Here is a 5,959-nt window from a genome sequence, read left to right on the forward strand (position 1 = left end):
TTTAATAATAGGATAGAGGAATTTGTGTTCAGAGTGGTCAAGTCAAATTTTTGAAATATCTAAAATCAAAATTTTGATGATCGGATATTTTTGGGTTGGATTTTTTAAGGGAGATTTGAAAATTTACATTGAAATGCGGGATGATTTTCCATTAGGTGAAATGATAGCGCAGCGAGCACTATTAGTCGTGAGTGAAAAGCAGGGTGCACTATTCAAAGGTGCAAACCATCACCTCTGTCGAACTCTACCTTGCCTTATGTTGTCACCCAACTTCTTCAAGTACACACCCACCCTACACATACCTCCAGCCATGGTGAGAGGGAAGTCTACCATTGCCATGCAGCCCGAGTTGGAGCATGATGAGCCGGTGAGAAGATTGCATCGCAAGGGACAAGTGCTGAGTGTCGACATCAGTAGCCCTGAGGAGGAAGAAGCTTCGGGAGAAGAAGAGGTGGCTGCAGAGACTCCTCTCAGCACAGAAAACTACAGCAATCTTTGATGGAAAATTTTACGGATTTTAAGGTATCTCTAGACATTACACTAGAAACTAATGTGGTATTGCTACAAAGCATAGGACTACATGCATTTGCAGCTCTACCATGGGACATAACTGCTATGCAAAACCTTATGTAGATATTCTCAGGAAAACAAAGGGTATGATTTCAAGCATAGTATCCTTTACCCCGTAATTGGTTTCACATGTATTTCATTTACCATTGAAGGGTATCATCACAATCCCTAAGTGTTCTAAAGCTTTGTTGAAGAAGGAGTTTGGGCCTACAGAGGGTAATAGGAAGTACTACATGTTGAAGAATGTATATTATGTAAGGAGAGAGCAGCTCAAATGGTATTTGGAAAGATTATGCTTTCTCATAAAGTTTGACTATATGTCAAAGGAAACTATGGAGCATTATGTTTTGCAGAGAAGGGAGGTACAATAAATTGGGAAAATTGGTTGTATGACAAAATTGCAGCAGCTGAGGTTTACATGTCAGATAAAAGAAAGGCTCAGAATTGCAGCAAGTTATCTGCGTTTTTAGCAGCTATGTTCAATTTTCCACACAAATCCCTCAGTGAACATAAGGGTGCAGATGAGCAAACGGGTGCAGGTTTGTTGGTGGGTAGAACAGAGGTGTGAAAGGAGGATGATAATTCAAGCCAAAAAGTAGAGTTGCCAGTAGATGTGCAAGAAAATCAAGAGAAGATGTCATCCTTTAGGTTTTTGGTACAAGCAGGATATTCAGAAGAGGAAGCATTGAAGGCTGTGCAAAATACAAAAATGATTGAATCCATGAAGAAGCTAGATGCTCCAATCATTATATCTAATGTAAAGGTGCAAAAAACAACCAAATTGGGAAAGGTCTTCACACTGTCAAAAGAAGAGAAAGGTAGACTCTAAAGTGTTCAAAGTAGTGAGACAATTGGACTTTGAACTAGAGACTGTTAAGAAGGTGCAACAAAAGGTTGCCTTTGAGGATGCAAGGATGGCTATACTCATGTTAACAGAGGTTTAGAATTTTTTGAGCAGCCAGTAGATACAGCTAGATAATCAGGCCCAGTCCATGTCAAAAATAGGGGAAGCACAAGTGTTATTACAAGAACAGGCTGGTATTGTGTAGAATTTGAACTTGGAAATGGAGAATTTAAAGTTGAAGCATAAAGATGAGATGCAGGATGTTTTGATGCATCATAAGAGTGAATTAGCAAAGGTCAAAATGTCTTTAAGAATGTTCATAGAATGGACAATGACTTTGGAAGAAAAATTGAACCATGAGCTGGAGCAATTTGCCAGCATAAATGCAAATATACAGGTGCATAATATGGTGTCTGAGTAGAGGCTTAAACCGTTGTTGGATATGGAGAAGCAAGTTTTGAATCAATAGGAGTTAGATGTCAATGGAGTATTGATGTCAGAAGGGAATGTGTAGGTACTTAGGCAACAATTGAAGAGTACAATGCAAGAGGCACGGAAAGCAATGAAAAAGAGATTGACGGCTGTGTTGAAGCACCCATATGAAATGGTTAGAACTGGGTTTGTCAGTACACATGAAGTTGACTTGATGATGGAGGTAGAACAACTCAAGAAGGAAAGAGAGCATTGGATTAAGGAGGTCCAGGAACTTAAAGTAGTTGAAGAGGAGCAACAAAAATCAGAGTTAGCTGAATGTTCATAAAAACCATTGCAGGAGATGAAGAATTAAGAATCAGAGCAGAAAGTGAATGCTGAGCTTGAAATAGGATTACATGACATTGTGTTAGCAAATTTTACAATACCAGTTGATGAGAGTTCTCAGCAGGTGGAGGTTTCTTTTGATGCAGTTGCAGGTGGTGATGTTTTTGAAGCTACTGAGAAGTGAATAAGGATTTAGCATTTACAGAGTGAGTAGCATATGTAATTTTTGAAGCTGATTTTGGTCACTTTGTTTTGAATCAAGGGATATGTAAATCCGAGTTGGATTTCTGCAAAATCCACCATCGGGATGTGCCATGTGTTGAAAGGGTAATAGAATTGTCAAAATAGTGCTCGATCAAATTAAGTCATGCTGGTCGGAATTAGCTTCAGTTGGAATATTGTTAGATCGTATTTTGCTAAGTCGGATGTATATGCCAAGAACATTCATTTAGACAGTTGTAAAATCTCTTTATAATAGAATTTGAGATGTACTCAAGCTTTGATCAATGGAGTTTTTTGTTGTCTCTGATCTTCTTCTCTTGGCTTTGACTTTACTCTGTCTGAAGTTGTCTAACTGTGTTTTCCGATGAGTCTGATTATGGAGTGAAGTTTGATTCTCTGTTTGAGAGTATGTTTGTTGTGAGAGATCATTGTGTTGATGAACCCCCCAACACAGCTTTATGCGGAGCCGGTCCCCCCTCCAATTGGCATTTGTATTATTGATTCTCCCATCAAGAGAGACTTGGTACAATACAATCTTTGTGTTCCTTGTTGTGACCTAGGTGATGCAATGAAGATGGAAATCTTCATGCATCACAAGCATAACATAGACTTTGTAAAAATCATTAACTATCCCAAGCCTCAGTCCCAAGGCCTCAAACACCTTTGAAGGTGGAGAGAGCTAGCGGGGAATGAGGGTAGGAAAGAGGAAGAAGAAACATTAATAGGAGAAAGAAATAGTTCCTCACTTATCATCACTCTTCTTGCGAGCATACATAATAGCATAGTAATGAAGATGGAGAAGATGGCAAGCTTAAGCATTGAAGCATGGCTCTTGGTTGGATTTGCATTCCATAGCCAAGAGTGTTCGTGTAGGCTCTCAACTTCTCTACTAGCACTTTGCACTTCACACAATGAGAGTGTGTGTGGGAGAGTATACCCCCCAAGAAACCCCTCTTCTTGCTTTGGTCAACCCCCTCTTCTAGCTCAACTTGAAAGCTCATTAGACCCTTGCAAGCCTGGCCAATGCATAACAAGCAACAAGGGTAGTCTTGGGACAAGTGTCCCCCTTTCCCCTTTGAGAGAAAGGACTCGATGAATGCAAAAAAAGATTAATTAAATTAACTAAATTATCATTGGACCCCTTGAGAGGCTAATTAATAGTCTGTAGGCACACCATGAGGGCAACATGGCTAGGGGCTTGACATGTGTCCTTGCTGCCTCTTCAGGCTTGAGCTTACCTAGTGTGTGTGTGTGTGTGGGTGGGTGGGTGGGTGTTCCCCGGTGTTCTCTCTCTTCCCCTAGCTTTAGGGCTCACCCCCTCTTTTATAGGGATTTTGTTGACCTTTGGAACACAAGCACCTTAGTCAGTAAGCATGACAAAGCACCTCAATCTTGGGTAATGTTCCCACAAACCTCAAGCTCCCTAGTCAGCAAGCATGACAAGCACCTCAAGCATCTTAATCAGCAAGCACGACAAGCACCTTAAGCATCTTAGTCATCAAGCACAACAAGAACCTCAAGCATCTTAGTCAGCACAAGCACGACAAGCACCTCAAGCTTGGGTTGGGTTCCCACCTCAAGCACAGCCCTAGCTTACCTAAGGTCAAAGGTCTTTTAACACTAACCTTTGGAGGTATTCAATGAAGCTAACTCTAAGGTCTTTAAGCTCCATTGGCTAGCCTTGCTCTTTGGACCCCTTTACCATTGGACCTCAAGCACAGCCCTAGCTTACCTAAGGTCAAAGGTCTTTTAACACTAACCTTTGGAGGTCTTCAATGAAGGTAACTCTAAGGTCTTTAAGCTCCATTGGCTAGCCTTGCTCTTTGGACCCCTTTACCATTGGCCCCCTGTTGAGATAGATGTGTAAGCACATGTCTATATTATAATCCTTGTTCCTGTTTATTCTCCCACATTAAACAATCGATTTAATATGAGGAAATCATTTGGGTTGGCTAGATATTAGATTTTATGACATTACCTCTCTCTTGAAATCATAGTCATCCTCGACTATGAGGTAGAAAAGATAAAGCCTTAGTCATTAGTCAATCTTCCTTAATGGGTAGAGGATCCCTTTTTACCCTAGGACATCATTCCAAAATGGATGACTAGTCCATTTGGTGCTTGGGAGACGTAGCTGCCGCAAGCATGTTTGCTCTTTAGTCCATTTCATTCTCCCAAGTAGAGTGACAAGTTGTACTTGGTGTTTGAGAGACGTCGTCATCACAAACATGATTCTAAGTATGTATACTACTTAAATTTGTGCACAATAAAAAGAGAACTAGTCTTATAAGACAAAAACATTGGTCATTTAAAAGAAATTTGTATATTTGCTTACTCTAGTGTAGCATTGTAAATTGACAAGGTTCATACTATCCTTAAGTGTATTCCTTGCATCCATCTAGCATCTTCAAGATGATATTTTTAACTTAATAAGATACCATCGGATAATCTTACCATGTTGTAGTACCTTGTCTTCATGCTGAAGGATAGCTTTGGGTTGTAGCACCTCTTCTTGGTCTTCGATTTCGGGAGGGTCTTCAATAATCGGTTCACTTGGTGGCTCTCCTTTGTAGAGCTTAAGTAGGCTCACATGAAAATCATTGTGTATAAGCCAATGGTTTGGCAACTTGAGTTGATAAGCCATCTCATTGATTGGCTTCAAGATTTGAAAAGGACCATAGTATCTTTTTGCTAGTTTACCATAATACTTTTGATGGCCCGTAGGATTTTTGCCCGTCGTTTGCCTCATTCGAGCCTTGGAAAACTTAAGACCCAATCATTTTCTTTGAATGTTAAGGTCCTTCTATGCTTGTTAGCAGCAGCTTTTTTCCTTTTTTGAGAGATGGATATAGCCTCCTTAATCTTTTGAAAAGATTCTTGTAGTTCACGGCTATACTAATTGGCAGCAAAGATCTTCCCATGTACTTTAAGTAGCAAGGGACTTTTAGGTCTTCCCTCAATGATTTTAAAAGGTGCTTTTCCCGTAGAATTATGGACAATATTATTGTACGCATACTCTATAAGAGGTAAGTACTTTTCCCATGTGAACGTTGATCTACTTCTGTAACATAAGTCTTTAGTAGATTGAGTATTGTAAGATTGGCTACCTCACTTTGGCCATCCATTTGTGGGTGATAGATAGAAGAAAAATTCAATCTTGTACCTAGATTTTCAAAGAGACCTTTTTAGAAATTACTGGTCATTATAGGATCTCTATTTTGTAAAGAATGAGGATGCAAGAGAGCTACACAAGACAAGCACAAAACACACAAAGATAGAAAGCTTCTTCTTCTTCTTCGCTAAGAAAAGAGAGTACAAAATGACTAAGTGCTAAAGCTGAAAAAAAGCACATATGTACATGCAGTCACTAAGTGTGAACTCACAAGAAGCATACTAGGCTGGCACTATAAGTGTAGTCCAGCTGTAGAATCACTGGCAAAGATCCTCCGTGTCGGTCACCTAACGCACCAGTGAGTAAATGCCGCAAGCGGCCAAGACCCGTAGTGGATACCAGCTCAAGATGTAGAGCTCGACATCTCAACACTCCCCCTTGAGCTCTACATG

General features: G+C 40.1%; 1 pseudogene; it reads left to right on the forward strand.

Annotated features, from left to right (window-relative positions):
- Window positions 1–1,045: 1,045 nt before the first annotated feature.
- LOC147423939 (uncharacterized) lies at window positions 1,046–2,403 on the forward strand (annotated as a pseudogene).
- Window positions 2,404–5,959: the final 3,556 nt, after the last annotated feature.

The sequence above is a fragment of the Adiantum capillus-veneris genome, chromosome 26 (genome assembly GCF_014529385.1).
Source record: "Adiantum capillus-veneris isolate H3 chromosome 26, ASM1452938v2, whole genome shotgun sequence".
NCBI classification, from domain to species: Eukaryota; Viridiplantae; Streptophyta; class Polypodiopsida; order Polypodiales; family Pteridaceae; genus Adiantum; species Adiantum capillus-veneris.